Source organism: Gopherus evgoodei, unplaced genomic scaffold (genome assembly GCF_007399415.2).
Source record: "Gopherus evgoodei ecotype Sinaloan lineage unplaced genomic scaffold, rGopEvg1_v1.p scaffold_74_arrow_ctg1, whole genome shotgun sequence".
NCBI lineage: Eukaryota > Metazoa > Chordata > Testudines > Testudinidae > Gopherus > Gopherus evgoodei.
This window is the reverse complement of record NW_022060095.1, coordinates 115,848-132,987: the sequence shown is the minus strand read 5'-3', so window position 1 is coordinate 132,987 and position 17,140 is coordinate 115,848. Positions and strand designations below refer to the sequence as shown.

Below are 17,140 nucleotides of genomic sequence, written 5' to 3'. Positions count from 1 at the left end.
AGGTTCCCCGGGGCAGAGTCACTTTCCCGCCCGGCCCCAGCGCCCCACCCTCCCCCGGGGTCTCTCATTCACCGGGGGCTCCCAGCCGGGACTGGGGCGGGCAGAGCACGGGGCTGCCCAGGGGGCGGGTCCCAGCTGGAGAAAGCCCCTCCATCCCCGGGGCCGGGCACGGAGGGGTTAATCCCGGCCCTCCCCCGCACAGACCCGAGAAGTAGTAGCTGCTCAGCCGGCACCGGGTCACACCGAGGCCGCAGCGTCTGGTCTGAAGCATGCGCAGTAACAGCGGCTGAAACCCACCCTTACCAGGACTGGAGACGGAGGAAGCAGCCCCCGGGGCAGGCTGGGAGATGTAGTTCCGGAGTCTCTCTGGAGCGGAAGTGACGTTGGGCAGGGGGAGAACAAGCCGGGCTCCTGCGGGTCCGTTGGAGCCTCTCCCGGGACCGGAGAAAGGTTTGTGTGGTTGGAGCTGTGGGCATGCGCAGATCGCGGCGGGAGAGAGACCTCAATTAACCCTCTTGTGCCCAGCGCGGGCCCTGCTCCCGCTGGAGCCGCCCTGGGGCCGCCCGGGGCTCTGCTCGCCCCGCTGCGGAGCTGCAGCCTCCAGGTCCCGGAGCGAGCCCCGGGGCCAGCCCCGGGGCCGGGCGGTGTCTCTGCCCCAGTGTCCGTGGGGGGGACCCGGCATCTCACAGCGCCGGAATCTGCTCCCTAGGGGGGCGGGGCAGCGCCCGCGGGGGGCTCGGAGCTGCTGTCCCCGCAGGAGCCCAGCGCCCCCCGGGCCCGGCCAGGCTCTGCCCTGGGGCCTCACGGCGGGTCCCGGGGGGAGGGGCCCGGCCCCACTGGGGTCCCTGCGTGGGGCCGGGCGGGGGCTGCCGGGGGGGGGGGTGAGACCGGGCTGGGGGGACACCTGGGGAAGGGGCGGGTGGAAAATGTCTGTGCAGCCCGGACGTGGCCGGGGCGGGGGTGGGAGAAGAGAAGAGCAGGTGACCCCCCAAGGAGCGGGGAGACACAGAGGGGGGCTGAGATCCCCTCGGATTTACCGCTGCCCCCTCCCGTGGGAACCCCCCCATCCTCTCCCGTCATGCCCCCAGGGCATAGAGTTGGGGTGCAGGGTGCAGGAGAGGTTTGGGTTCCTGCCCGGCGCTGGTTATCTGGAGCGGCTCCGGGGTGGCAGGAGCATGTATCCTGGCCAGGGTAGGCTCCCTGCCGGTGTAACAACAAAAACTGCTCCTGCTCCCGATTCCCTAGTTTGGCCACACTGAGCATGCGCACACTAATTGAGCATGCTCAGTGTAACCCTTCTGCCCCTCTGAGTTGGCAGCAACAAGGACGGGGTTAAGTATCCAGGGGTCCCATTTTAATAACACAATGCATAACCGGCTCGAGCCCCCACCCAGTGACCTGGGACACTTACATACCACACCCTCCTGGGCGCCTAAGCACGGAGTCTGAGAGTAGTAAAATCCTTTTAATAAAGGAAGGAAACAATGCGGCATCCAATTGGAGAAACACCCCAAACAGGATTATAACACAAACCATAAACAAAACCCACCTCCAAGTACATTTGGCAATGTCTTTTCCCCTTTAGGGTCTTAAGTCCAATTACCCCAAAGTCCAACAACCCAAAAGTCTCTGGTCAGTGCCACCCCAGAATTCAAGAGTTTATCTGCTGAGTTTTACCCCCCCAGCCTGGGTGGAAAGGGGGGAGAGTCCACACAGGGTGTTAAGGGGCAGCTTACATGGGCCAGGGCCCACTGCCCCACCTCTCCATGTAGCCTTCACCATGATCCACTCCACTACACCAGCTGTGCCACTCTTCCAGCTGTCCGTGCAAACTACTTCACTCTGCTCACTGCTCCAACACACTGCAAACCACTCTGCTCTGCCAGCTGCTTAACAATAGGTCTTCAGGCTCTCCCACAGGTTAACACAGCACTCAGTGAGTTCAGCTCTTAGTAGGGGAGCCCTGGTGTTAGTGCACTATTGGCTCAATATGAGTTTAGCTCAGCAGTCTTTAGATCTTTACAGATCCAGGCTAACACAGCTACCCCTCTGATACTAGTCTTTAGATGGACTCTTAATGGAATCAAAATTAGCTCTACTTTTTAACAGTGGAGAGAGGAAAATGTGCAATTAGTGTTCCAGGCCCTCACAAGGGACCCATACCATCAGGTATACACACCAGTCCCCAACCTCTTTTTCTTCAGGGGATTTTGGAACCCATGTCCCATGTTTAGCAAGTACCACCCAACTGAGGTTGAGTCATCTCTGTCACAAAGCAGTCCCCCAGCTCCCCATTCACACAATCAGTGTGACAAACTTTTTTTTTCCTGCCCCAATAACAAAGAAATTGGGGATCCTAGAGCTGTTAAAATAACCATCCCAGCCTGCTGTGGGCTTATGCTAAGTGGGGGGTGGATGCCAATGCAAATCTTTCCCCAGTCTTTGAAATTCTTGGAATTCTTTCCACATTCCCTGCAATTCACCACCAGATGTCAGGGTAGCGCTCATCCTGACTCTGCTTACATCCTCCCCCCAGCCGAAAATTTGTCGTCCCAACAAATCACATTCCCTACTATATCAACTCACTAGTCCCCTCCAAAGGGCCTCAGATAGCCCACTTTAGCTTCCACAAACCTGTGTGCTAAATGTATTGGCTCCTCACTAGTCACCCCAGGTGCATCATAGGTTAACCGTTTCACTGGTCTTATTACCCTGTCTCGCCTATTGAGAGTCTCTGTTGCTGTGATAGGGGGAACATCCTCTTGAGTGACGGATGGGGAGGTTTTCTGTGAGTTCTCCTCGGATACTGGCATAGGCCCCTGCATTGCTAGTTCTAACAGTGGAGGATCTAAGATGCTCAGGACATCCTCCATCTGTATGTCACCACTGTCCAATAGCCTGTGTATGTCATCACACAGGGGTTCCACCAGTGGCTCAGGAGTGTCAGGAATGGGCCTAAATACTTCTGCCATAGGGTTTAGGACGGAAGAGGATGTGCTCTCTTTTGATTCAGCTGATTGAGACTGGAATCTTGTCTTCATCCCAGGATACACCATGGTTGCGTCTTCCTCCTCAGACTCACTGTCAGATGTGCTGAGTAGGGGTAAATTAGCTGCAGAAGGCTGGCTGTCCACGTTGGAGGGCGGCTTTGGTACAGTACCTTTGTTCTGCCCAGTTGCCCGGTTGTGGCCCATCTCATAAGGGCTGCCTACCAGTTCCCCCACAGGAAGCAAAAGGTTTCTATGCACGGTTTTGGTCTGCTCTGGACCCTCTTCAGGTTTGACTTTGTAGACTGGCAGGTCTCCTAGCTTTTCCATCACCAAGTAAGGTATTGCCTTCCATCTGTCAGCTATTTTGTGTTTGCCAGCAATACCCAAATTTCGCAGCAGAACTCTGTCCCCTGTCTGGAGCTCTTGCAGACACACCCTAGCATCATATCGATGTCTGTTGCGTTTTGCGTTCTTCCGGGCTGCAGACGTAGCTAAGTGATAAGCATCCTGCAGATTTTCTCGTAGTTGGGATACATATTGCTGATTGGTTTCATAGCTATCGCCATCCTCTGATACACCAAAGCACAGATCTATGGGTAATCTTGGTTCTCGCCCAAACATCAAGAGATATGGGGTGACCCCTGTAGCATCGTTCTTTGTGGCATTGTAGGCGTGCACCTTGAAATGCAACATGTTGGCTCCAGGTTGTCTTCTGCTCAGGCTGCAAAGTCCCTAACATATCTAATATGGTTCGGTTGAACCTCTCTGGCTGAGGGTCACCTTGCGGATGATAAGGCGTTGTCCTCGACTTTTTAATTCCTGCTATCCTCAGCACCTCCTTCAGAAGGTGACTTTCAAAGTCTCGTCCCTGATCCGAGTGTATCCGGGCTGGGAATCCATAAACTGAGAAATATTTTTCCCACAGTACTCGAGCGACAGTGGTGGCCCTCTGATCATGCGTGGGATACACCTGCGCATATCGTGTATAATAGTCAGTCACCACTAGAATGTTCCCGATATTCCTCTTGTCCACTTCTAAAGATAAGAAATCAATGCAAACCAGCTCCAGAGGTTTGTTGCTGGTGATGTTCTTCAGATATACAGCCCTCGTGGGCAGAGTTTTCCTTTGAACACATCACACGCAGGTCTCACATTTCCTGCGAACATCTTCAGCAATCCGGGGCCAAAGAATCTACTGCTGATAAGTTCCAGGGTCCTCTCCATCCCTAAATGTCCAAAGTCATCATGCATGGCCCTCATGGCCAGGGCTCTGTACTCTTTCGGCAGCACTAGTTGATTCCATTGCTTTTGTAGAGGGTCTGTGATCATGCGGTGTAGCACTCCCTGAATCAGTTTTAGTTTGGTCCATTCTCTCAATAGTAGTTTGCTTTCTGGGGTAGGTGGGACAACCGTAGCTGGGCCTCGCCCCTCCCTTTTGGCAAGTAGTGTATCACGAATGTCAATATCTTGCAGCTGGGCTTCCTGCCAGTCAGCTGCATTGAGCATGGGCAAGAGAGATTGGTCTAGAGCAATATAGTTCACTGAAGCATAAGGCACTCATTCAGGGGGTAGGCCCAAAGTTTCTGCAACACATCCATGAAGGCTCTCATAGGCCTCCGGCTCTCGGTGACTTACACTGCAAATAGCTCTCACTCCATCCGTGGGTATCACAGCAAGTCCTGGTGCCTGTGGACGCCTGGACAATGCATCTGCATCTACATTGCTCCTCCCTGATCGGTATTGAATGCTGAAGTCATAGCTAGCCAAAGCGGCCACCCATCTTTGCCCTGTAGCATCCAGTTTAGTACTTGTTAACACATAAGTCAGTGGGTTGTTGTCTGTCCACACCTGGAAATGAGCCCCATACAAGTAGTCTCGAAATTTCTCAGTGATGGCCCATTTCAAGGCCAAGAACTCCAGCTTGTGGGTAGGATAGTGGGTTTCACTATCAGACAGTCCTCGGCTGGCAAAGGCTACAGGTTTACGCTTGCCTTCCACCTCCTGGTTACAGTACTGCCCCCAGACCCTCCAAACTGGCATCAGTATGCAGGATAAATGGCTTGCTTGGGTCAGCAAAGACTAGGACTGGGGCATGAGTTAGGCAAGTAATGATTTCTCAAAAAGCCCTTTCACATTTCTCATCCCACCGTGGCCCAAAGAGTTCAAAGGGGCCATAGTGTCTCTGCACGGAAGGCCCTTTATTCTTGGTCTTAGATTTGTTCTTACTGGACTGATATCCCCTGGTAAGATCATTGAGGGGTTTTACAATTGTAGCATAGTTTTTCACAAATCTGCGGTAGTAGCCACTAAACCCAAGGAAGATCTTGAGTTCTCTGTGGTTGCTTGGACGTGGCCATGTAGTGAGTGCTTCTATTTTATCAGGATCAGTACTCACACGCTCTTGGGACACGATGTGACCCACATACTTCACCGAGGTCCTGCAGAACTGGCATTTGTCAATTGAAAGCTTCAAACCATAATCCTCCAACCTATCAAGCACTTTAAGAAATCTTTCTTCATGCTCCTCCAAAGTTCTTCCAAACACAAGCAGGTCATCCAAATAAACTAACACGTGCAGTAAATTCATGTCTCCCACAACTTTCTCCATAAGACGTTGAAATGTGGCAGGTGCTCCAGAAATCCCTTGGGGCATACGTTCAAACTGATAAAACCCTAATGGGCAGATGAAGGCTGTCTTCTCCTTATCTTCTTCACCCAGAGGGATCTGGTAGTATCCACTCCGAAGATCCAAGACAGAGAACCACTGGCTTCCCAGCAAACAGTCTAAGGCATCTTGGACTTGAGGCATTGTGTACTGGTCAACCACAGTACGGCGGTTTAGGGTGCGGAAGTCAATACACATCCGGATTTTCCCATTCTTTTTACAGACCACCACAATGGATGAGGCGTATGAACTGCGGGACTCTGTAATGATGCCATTTGCAGCCAGCTCTTGAAGATGTTGTCGCACATCTTCCATCTCGGAGAGAGCAAGCCTCCTAAATCTCTCTCTGAAAGGTCGAGAGTCATGTAGTCTGATGTTGTGCTCTACTCCTTTTGCACATCCTACATCCCACTCATGCAATGAGAACACCTTGGATCTTTCACAAAGTTTCCTCCTCAGGCAATCTTTCCACTCCTTAGACAATGGTGAATCTCCAAAGTCAAACTTTGCTGGGTCTATTGTCGGCACTTGAGTCTCACACTGGGGTTTTACAATTGATTCAGGCTCGAAGAGGTCTGCTATTTTTTGTCCTTGCCTCACAACAACATCTCTACTTGTTTCATTAACAATCAGTATAGTCACCTTTTCCTGGGCTTCAGCTGGTAGGGTTATGACCCCACTGGGGACCAGCACTCCTTCCGGGAGCTCTCCTTCAACTGGCTGCTCTATCATTGCTAATGCCCCTTTATTGCCTTTCAGTCTGGTATTCATGACAAGTACCTCTTGCTCCATCCTTGCAGGCACTACTAAGGGGGCTGTACCCATGTACTTCAGTGCCCCAATTGGTAGCTCAGATGTCTCCTTCTTGGCGCTCTCAATCTTCCTATAGGCTTCAGCACAAAGCATATGGATCATCAGAGTACTCAGGTACTGATCCCCAGCCCGTCGTCTGCAGTAATCCGCGAGCACCTTGAAGAGACTGGAGTTGGTCCCTATCAGCACAGATACATCAGAGGTCCCTTTCAGGTCAGGGCATATTAAGGCAGCTGTGTCTACCTCTTGCTTTGCCCCAGCAACCACCTCTGGGAATTCCAGGTGCACTGTGACATACCCTTGATAGGGGTATTCATCCATGCTGAGGCCACACAGACCGATGCCAGTCAGTGGCTGTATAGGCAGGTGCCTAAGCATCTGTTGGTAGAATGACTGAAATATAATAGTCACTTGAGATCCAGTGTCAAGCACGGCTTTACACTCCGCCCCTTCAATCCTCACCATGACCTCTGCTCGAGGCTCTATCAGTCCTCCAGGGATCCCAGCTGGACGGTCTCTTCTGGGGGAATCTTCAAATCCTGTAGGCCTAGGTGGTCTCCGTCCCCAGGCCTCCTGGCAGATACTGGATCTCTCCCAACTGATCCTCAGCTTTTCATACACTAAGGAGGGGTTCTCTTCCTTATGGCAGTTAGCAGCACTGTGCCCATCCTGACCACACCGGTAGCAAAAGAATTGTCCTTTCCCCCTTCGCCGAGGTGGGACAGTGGCTCTAGATACTGACTTCTCCCTCGTCACATTCTGAGGCTCCTTATTCCTGGAAATCTTAGCTCGGTCAATGATGCTTTGCAGCTCAGCTATCCGTTCCGTCAGGACCTGCATTTGTTGGGCAAGTTCCTCTGTGGTGCTTACCATCAGTACACTGGCCATTGGCAGTGGCGTTGTGCTGGCTAGTTCCAATGTTTGGGCTTCCCAACACTCGCTGGCCGCCTGCCTTTCTTCCTCTTCCCTGACCTCCTTTATCAGCTGGGAGTAACTTGGGGGATGTTCCTGCTGTTCTCTTAGTCCGAGGTGAAGTAGGATTGGGTTCTGATACTGAGTCCCTCTTACAACCTGAGCCAGTCTGGTCTGATTCATCTGCTCAGCAGTCACTGCTCCCCTCATAACAGCTCTCTGAAGCAGTCTGTCCACCCTCTGTATATAGGCTGAAATTTTCTCACCCCTTTGCTGTCGGGAATTAAGGAATTTACAGTAACTGTCCTCAGGGCCCTCTACACTCCCAAAGGTATTATCAAGGGCTTCTAGGCAGTCCTTCCCATTGACCCCAGGGTCAATGAGCTTTAGGGTGCGAATTACGTCTAATGCTGGGCCACTAAGGCTCTCTATTAGACATCTTCGCTTTTCTACATCGGATACGGCCCACTCCCGCAGCATTTCAGTGGTATTCTCCAACCAGGGTTCAAACTCCTCTTCCCTAGCAAATAACCTTAATTTACGACAAGAGTTTGACGTAGCATAGGCCAACACAATCTTTTCCAATATATGCCCCAGTGCTTTTGCCCAGTCATAGGCTGCATCTGCCGCCCCTGAGCTAGAGGCTGCAGGACTAAGGCTCAACAAACCCAACATATTAGCCATTATACAAACAGTAATTTCCTCAAAATATAAACACAATTATTTCTCAATACAGTGGGACACTCAACAGGTGCTTGTGAGGGGTACTGACCCAGGCATCCCAGACGAGCCCCCAAAAATGTAACCCTTCTGCCCGTCTCAGTTGGAAGCAACAAGGGCCGGGTTCAGTATCCAGGGGTTCCATTTTAATAACACAATGCATAACCAGCTCGAGCTCCCACCCAGTGACCTGGGACGCTTACATACCACACCCTCCTGGGCGCCTCTAGGAGGCAATACTTCCCCTCTCACAAGCACGGAGTCTGAGTGTAGCAAAATCCTTTTAATAAAGGAAGGAAACAATGTGGCATCCAATTGGAGAAACACCACAAACAAGATTATAACACAAACCATAAACAAAACCCACCTCCAAGTACAATGTCCTTTCCCCTTTAGGGTCTTAAGTCCAATTACCCCAAAGTCCAACTACCCAAAAGTCTCTGGTCAGTGCCACCCCAGAATTCAAGAGTTTATCTGCTGAGTTTTACCCCCCCCCAGCCTGGGTGGAAAGGGGGGAGAGTCCACACAGGGTGTTAAGGGGCATCTTACATGGGCCAGGGCGAACTGCTCCACCTCTCCGTGCAGCCTTCACCATGACCCGCTCCACCACACCAGCTGTGTCACTCCTCCAGCTCTCCATGCAAACTACTTCACTCTGCTCACTGCTCCATGGGCTGCTCCAACACGCTGCAAACCACTCAGCTCTGGCCAGCCGCTTAACAATAGGTCTTCAGGCTCCCCCACAGGTTAACACAGCATTCAATGATTTTAGCTCTTAGTAGAGAACCCCTGATGTTGGTGCACCATTGACTCAATATGAATTCAGCTCAGTAGTCTTTAGATGGACTTCTAATGGAATCAAAATTAGCTCTACTCTTTAACAGTGGAGAGAGGAAGATGTACAATTGGTGTTCCAGACCCTCACAAGGCACCCATACCATCAGGTACACACACCAGTCCCCAACCTTTTTCTCTTCAAGGGGTTTTGGAACCCATGTCCCATGTTTAGCAAGTACCACCCAACTGAGGTTGAGTCATCTTTATCACAAAACAGTCCCACAGCTCCCCATTCACACAATCAGGGTGACAAACTTTTTTTTTCCTGTCCCAATAACAAAGAAATTGGGGATCCCAGAGCTATTAAAATAACCATCCCAGTCTACTCTGGGCTTATGCTAAGTGGAGGGTGGATGCCAATGCAAATCTTTCCCCAGTCTTTGAAATCCTTGGAATTCTTTCCACATTCCCTACAATTCACCACCAGATGTCAGGGTAGCGCTCATCCTGACTCTGCTTACACTCAGTAACCTTTGCTATCGCCACTGCCCTCTCTCTGCCCTCACTTCTACTTACAATTTTTGACCACAGACCCCATCCCTCCCTATTTGCAACCCCATGCACCAGGCGGCAGCAATTCCTGAGCAGGAACACACATGGTTTCACTACGGGGCAGAAACTGCTCCTAGCTGCAAAATGGGAGGGTTGCTCAAAGTGTCGCCTGTAACGACAGAAACAACTCCTGCTCCCGATTCCCTAGTTTGGCTACACCGGCAGGCGGGAGCGGGATGTATTGAGTTCTAGCCCCCTCCCTTCTCCCTCGCACACACAGACACTTCCTGTAGGGGTCGGTTGTTGGCACTTCTGTTTCTTAACCCGTTTGCCATTAGCAGCAAGATTTGAGGATTCCCTAAGCAAGTTAATACCCAAGAATAACAATTGCTACAACCCGATCAAGTCATTTTTTGTATGTGTGTGTGTATATATATATATATATATATATATATATATAGGGGCTGTCAAGTGATTAAAAAAAGCCATCACAATCATGCTGTCAAACAGTAGAAAACCATTTATTTAAAATATTTTGGATATTTACATTTCCAAATATATTAATTCCAATTACAACACAGTACAGAGTGCACAGTGCTCACTTTGTTTATTTTTATTACAAATATTTGCACTGTAAAAAAATTTTTTTTTCGGTTCACCTCATACAAGTACTGGAGTGCAAATGAAAATTGAACTGACAGATGTAGAATTATTTAAAAAAAACTCAACCCTACATTCAAAAATAAAAATGTAAAACTTTAGTGCCTACAAGTCAACTCAGTCCTACTTCTTGTTCAGCCAATTGCAAAGACAAAGAGGTTGGTTACAATTTACAGGAGATAATGCAGCTGCTGCCGCCTTGTTTACAATGTTACCTGAAAGTGAGACCAGGCATTCGCATGGCACTGTTGTAGCCAGCGTTGCAAGATATTTATATGCCAGATGCACTAAAGATTAATATGTCCCTTCATGTGTCAAGCACCATTCTAGAGGACATGCTTCCATGCTAATGATGGGTTCAGCTTGATAAGGATCCAATGACACATGTTCATTTTCATCAGCTGAGTCAGAAAGTTCATCATCACCAGCAGGAGGTTGATTTTCTTTTTTGGTGGTTCGGGTTCTGTTGTTTCTACATCAGAGTGTTGCTCTTTTAAGACTTCTAAAAGCATGCTCCACATCTCATCCCTCTCAGATTTTGGACAGCACTTCAGATTCTTAAACCTTGGGTCGAGTGCTGTAGCTATTTTTTAGAAATCTCTCATTGGTCCTTCTTTGCATTTTGTCAAATCTACCGTAAGCATGTTCATAAAACGAGTATGTGCTGGGTCATCATCTGAGACTACTATAACGTGAAACATATGCAGAATGCAGGTAAAACAGAGTAGGAGACATACAATTCTCCCTGCAAGGAGTACAGTCACAAATGTAATTGGCGTATTATTTTTTTAACGAGCATCATCAACATGGAAGCATGTCCTCTGGAATGGTGGTCAAAGCATGAAGGGGCATACAGATGTTTAGCATACCTTGCAACACCAGCTACAGAAGTTCCATGCAAATGCCTGTTCTCGCTTTCAGGTGATATTGTAAATAAGAAGCAGGCAGATGTATCTCCCATCAATGTAAACAAAATTGTTTGTCTTAGTGATTGGCAGAATAAGTAGTAGGACTGAGTGGACTTGTAGGCTCTACAGTTTTACACTGTTTTGTTTTTGAGTGCAGTTATGCAACCAAAGGAAAAACCCTGCATTTTTTATACTTTCACAATAAAGAGATTGCACTTCAGTACTTGTGTGAGGTGAACTGAATTTGTTGATCATGTTTACTGTGCATATATTTGTAATCAAACAATAATATAAAGTGAGCACTGTGCACTTTGCATTCCGTGTTGTAATTGAAATCAGCATTGAAAATGTATCCAAAAATCTTTAACTTTCAATTGGTGTTCTATTGTTATAAGTGCAATTAAGCACGATTGATTTGAGTTCATTGTGTGAATTAACTGCGCTTGACAGGCCTAACATATATACACCAAATCTTCAGAACACCAATATAATATGGAAACAATTTTTTACCTTAAAATGACAAGTTATTTTATGTACTCATGTGGCACTTGTTGGCATTGCCCTAGCAACAAAGCTATTGAAACAGAAAACAGGCAGGGTGAGGCATTGAAGCTGCTGCCTATCAGGGCTACCAGGAAAAAAAAATGCTTTTAATTTTGCCTGTGCTCCTAAGAGATTGAAAGTTACCTAAACCCCAAACCACAAAAGTGGGAGCGGGGGCAGGTGCTTTGAAACTTCCATTCCCAGGATCGTCATGGCAAATGGGTGACGAGAGACAGAATCTACAAGGGTCAGGGCAGGGCTTGCAACTAAACTCCTATGTTTCCCTCAGGATTTTCAAACTATAACTTTCAGTTATACCTCATCTCTGTCAACTAAGGCTATGTCTACCCTATAGCATTTACAGCTGCAGTGGGCTGGCCCCTTGTTCTGTGTTTGGGCGTGGCAGGGGATTCATTCATGGTCTTTTTCTTCTTTCAGGTGCTGGCAAGGGTCATCATGGTGCACCTTGGTAAGTGCAGACAGGGTTTGTTAATGGTTGCATGCACTCCATGTTGTACTGACAGACCCCTAGTTTCTGCATCCCTCTAAATCAATTATAGTTGGTGGAGAATGTGCAGCCTTCTCCGCTGAACTCTTAGGGGTTGGTAAAGCAAATCTGTCTTTATTGTCAATAAAACGAGGTCTTAAAGCAATCTCATGGCAGGGTACAGACTTTGATTCCATTATAAAGAATAATCTCTTGTTGGTGTGTAAGGAGAGGTTACAGCAGTTTTATTGATTTTAAGTGAAACCAAACTTTTTCTCTAAGGCCTTTTGGAATTTTTTGGCTAGACGTCTGTACACATCTGTTATAATCAAATCTACTATGATACCTGTTGATCTTTCCTTCAGCTCATCTCCTTATGAAAAATTATCATGGATGACATGTCGCTATCCGATTGGCGCTTGGCGGCTGTGCCAACAGACCCTTCTTCCGTATAATGGCCGCATGTAACAAGCGAGCACGGGACAGCAAGTATTTGGAGCAAGTGGGCTGCTATGACCCACTCCCAAATAGCCATAATGAAAAGCTTGTTGGCTTGAACATCGAGAGGATCAAAGACTGGATTGGTTGTGGAGCACGTCACAAAACCAGTTGAAAAACTTCTAGGTAACTCAAGGTGTTTTTCAATCTGAACTATTTGCTTATTTCGCTTAAATGACAATAGATTTTCCTTGGTGATCCTCTGCATACTTGGAGTACCAGAGACCCTTTCTTCATTTCTTTGCATGAATTCTTGAAAATATCTATATATTCAGTCACCCTTCTTTTTGCCACAGGAAATGGGATGGGTCTCATTTATGGAGACACTGATCTAGCCGAGACAGCAGTAAAAGGCACTTCAAGCCAATAGTGGGTTGGTGAGAGAGACAATTACTCTAATTTCCTAAAAGTCTCATTAACTATTGGAATAGTTTACCAAGGGTTGTGGTGGATTCTCCATCACTGACAATTTAACTCAAGATTGGGTGTTTTTTCTCTGAGAATTATTTTGGGGTTGTTCTATAGCATGTGTTACCTAGGAGGCCAGATGAGATAAGCACAATGCTCTCTTCTAGCCTTTGAATCTGAGTCTAGTACAGTAATACTGCAACTCCAGTTATAAACACAAATACTCTTTCTTTCAGATCTTTCTAGATTTTTCCCATTGCATCCTATGACGATCACAAATGCAGAAAGATTAAGGAAGAGAAGAGCCTTGAAGGCCGAAACAGCTTCTGAGGAAGAAACTCCAGGTGACCAATAACATCTATCTGAACTGAATTACTCAAAAGATTACTGTACAGACAACGATCAGAACAGGGTGCCAACTAAAAAGGACAATATACATACCACAGGCAAAAACGATAGTGGATATGAATTATTTCATAAGAACATTAAAGTATTTTGAGGCTTCAGGAGGCCTCAGACAAGGATTCTGATGGTCCTCATTTGTTAATTAATAATTTGTGTCAAAATAAGAAGTAATCTTTCATGCTTGTCAAACTGAAATTACTTAGGCCCAGATCCACAAAGGTAAAATTTAGGCTCCTAAATTCCACTGAGATCCAGTGGATGTCAAGAACCAAAATATCTTTGTGGATCTGGGCCTTCCAGATTACAGCATTTATACAAATGGAATACAAACTCCAGTGTTCTAAATAGCTCTAGTGTGGAGGTGGAGAGAGCGTTACTGGCTGTCATAAAAGCCTAATGTATAGGAAGTTGTGCTGGATGCTCCTGTAGGCATCCTTCTAAAAGTATCAGAGGGGTAGCCGTGTTAGTCTGGATCTGTAAAAGTAGCGAAGAATCCTGTGGCACCTTATAGACTAACAGACGTTTTGGAGCATGAGCTTTCGTGAGTGAATACCCACTTCCTCAGATGCATGTAGTGGAAATTTCCAGGGGCAGGTATATATATGCTAGCAAGCAAGCTAGAGATAATGAGGTCAGTTCAATCAGGGAGGATGAGGCCCTGTTCTAGCAGTTGAGGTGTGAAAACCAAGAGAGGAGAAACTGGTTCTGTAGTTGGCAAGCCATTCACAGTCTTTGTTCAATCCTGAGCTGATGGTGTCTATAAGGTGCCACAGGATTCTTCGCTGCTTCTAAAAGTAATCTTATCATTACTTCAGCCATAGTTGGTTTTTAATTTTACAGTTAACTATTTCAAGATTTTTGGCAGAGGATGGACACTCAGACATGGCCACTGTGGTTTCTTTATCTTCACCTATTTAAGCTGCAAATAGCGTAAGCAGCAGAAAATCTTTTTTTTTTGGTGCGGGGTGCAGCACAGAATGTGACCAGAATTATTTACCCACAATACTGTTCTTCCAGAAAGTATCCCACAGAACATCACCACTCTAAGCACAGCAAATACTTTAGTGTTTTTATACCTTTCTCCCTGAACAGTATTTGTTCAAACATTATACATGTGTCCAGCCAAAAGAATAATTTAAAAATCCAGGAATTACTACATGATGTTCATAGTTATCAGCTATCCATATTCCAGTGTGATAAGCGCAATAAGAATCGAGCTATGTTCAGAGGCAGACAGCTATCACTGTTACTTGGAGGAACTCGCACATCATTCATTCTAACTCGCTTAAATGTCTTAGATAAGGTTTGTACCATCCCTGGAGATCACCAGCCTCAGACTTTGGTAGCCAAACAAAGCCACTGAGTTTGAGTCATGGAACTGTCACCCCAAAAGCCTTAACACCAATCTCTCACAGTGCAAATCTCAGAATTGACTATGGGGAAAAAATGAGATCTTTCTCAGCCCACACGGTGCAGCACATCACACCTTTTAAAGATTTGACGTAACAAAGCTGAGACATACTTGAAGATCACAGGTTTCAGAGTGGTAGCTGTGTTAGTCTGTATCAGCAAAAAGAACAAGGAGTATTTGTGGTACCTTAGAGACTAACAAATGTATTTGGGCATAAGCTTTCATGGGCTAAAACCCACTTCATCAGATGCATGGAGTGGAAAATACAGTAGGAAGATACATATACACAGAGAACGTGAAAAGATAGGGGTTGCCTTGCCAACTCTAACGAGACAAATCAAAGTGGGCTATTATCAGCAGGAGGAAAAATCGATTTTGTAGTGATAATCAGGATGGCCCATTTCAAACAGTTGAGAAGAAGGTGTGAGTAACAGGAGGGGTGGGAATTAGCATGGGAAAATAGTTTTTAGTTTGTGTAATGACCCATCCACTCCCAGTTTTATTCAGGCCTAATTTGATGGTGTCCAGTTTGCAAATAAATTCCAGTTCTGCAGTTTCTCATTGGAGTCTGTTTCTGAAGGTTTTTTGTTGAAGAATGGCCACTTTAGGGTGGGTTTTAGCCCACGAAAGTTTAAGCCCAAATAAATGTGTTAGTCTCTAAGGTGCCACAAATACTCCTTGTTCTTTTTGAAGATCACAGTATCCTGCTTATTTAAGAAGAGCACAATCCAATAGTCCACTCTAGTGCTGACAGAAAAGCCGCCTTCCTCAGCTGTTGCTCCAAGATGGCAATCTGCTGCTGTTCCTGCACATGAGGAAGCTGGTGGGGGCTCAAAAGGGGGGCAGCTCATAGCAAGAGAAATGGCTGAGAAGATTCATTGTTCCCTTGGCACCACCCCCATACGGAGACCCGTGGAAACACAGCCAGCTCTCAGTTGACAGGCAGCTGGGAATTAGTTACTTTTTCAATAGAGAAGTAAAATCTGAGCAAATGCATACATAGAACCAAAGAAAAGTAAGATCTTTTGGGTGCTACCTGAAGTCCTGCCTGCAAAGGTTCAGGCAGACATGGCTGGCTTGGATTTTGCCGGGGAGTATATTTAAACCAGGGGTTCTCACAACAAATTCTTGTGTGGCCTCAGCATGTGACCACTAGTTCTTGCTGGTGGCTGCACTGACACTTTTTCCTAAAATACTTAAACTTTAGGAAAAACAAATAAATATGCACATACACGGGTCCAAATCATTGTCATTTATTTATGTCGGGTTTTTTCAGACAATAATAATGTTGTGAAAAATGATATTTGTATGTTTAATAGGGCTTTTCACAGCACACTTCAGTAGCTAGCTGGGAGTCTGTGAAAAGTGACATTAACAAACATACAAATATCACTTTTCACAACCTCCCAGGTAGCCAGTAAGTGTGCTGGGAAAAGTGACACTTGCTTGTTCATTTATATTGCTCTTCTCAGCAAGCCCCGGGACAAAAAAAGCCCTAGATGCAGGGTTTGGCGAGGGAGGCAGCAGGGGTTGGAGCAATGGAGGGGATATATTTGGAACCGGGGAAGACAGTTGGGGCTCAGGGTGATAAATGGGAGCTGGGGGAGGCAGCGAGGGGCTGGGGCAGTGTGGAGAGGATATATGTGGAACCAGGGAAGGGAGTGGGGGTCGGGGGAGGCAGTGGAGGTTGGGGCAATGAGGGAGGAACAGATGTGGAACTAGGGAAGGCAGTGGGGGCTCGGGGTGATAAATGGGGGCTGGGGCAATGAGGGGGAGGATAGATGTGGAACCAAGGAAGGCAGTGAGGGTTCAGAGTGATAAATGGGGGCGGGGGGAGGCAGTGAGGGGCTGGGGAAATGGGGGAAGGATAGATGTGGAACCAGGGAAGACAGTGGGGGCGAGGGGAGGCAGTGGAGGGCTGAGGCAGTGGGGGGGTAGATGTGGAACCAGGGAAGGGAGTGGGGGCTCGGGGTGATAAATGGGGGCTGGGGGAGGCAGCGGGGGGCTTGAGCAATGGGGAGAGGATAGATGTGGAACCAGGGAAGGGAGTGGGGGTCAGAGCAATGAGGGGGGTTGATGTGGAACCAGGGAAGGCAGTGGGGGCTCGGGGTGATAAATGGGGGCTGGGGGAGTCAGCAGGGGGCAGGACAATGGGGGGAGGATAGATGTGGAACCAGGGAAGGGAGTGGGGGCTCAGGGTGATAAATGGGGGCTGGGCGAGGCAGTGGGTGATCCCTGCTGCCATATGGCCGAAGCTGGGGGTTGGAGCTGTGCGGCCCGAGCTGTAGATCAACACCCACCACCATGAGGCTGGGGCTGGGGGTCGGTGCCCAAGGCTAGCAACTGCCACTGCACAGCCACAGCCCAGAGCCAGCACTTGTTGCTACACAG

General features: G+C 47.8%; 1 long non-coding RNA gene across 1 annotated transcript; it reads left to right on the top strand.

The window, feature by feature from the left end:
• The first annotated feature begins 364 nt into the window (after positions 1-364).
• Positions 365-13,458, top strand: LOC115643866. The gene is made up of 4 exons (XR_003998387.1): positions 365-450; positions 11,979-12,009; positions 12,393-12,651; positions 13,170-13,458. It is a non-coding gene; the product is annotated as an uncharacterized LOC115643866 (long non-coding RNA).
• Positions 13,459-17,140: the final 3,682 nt, after the last annotated feature.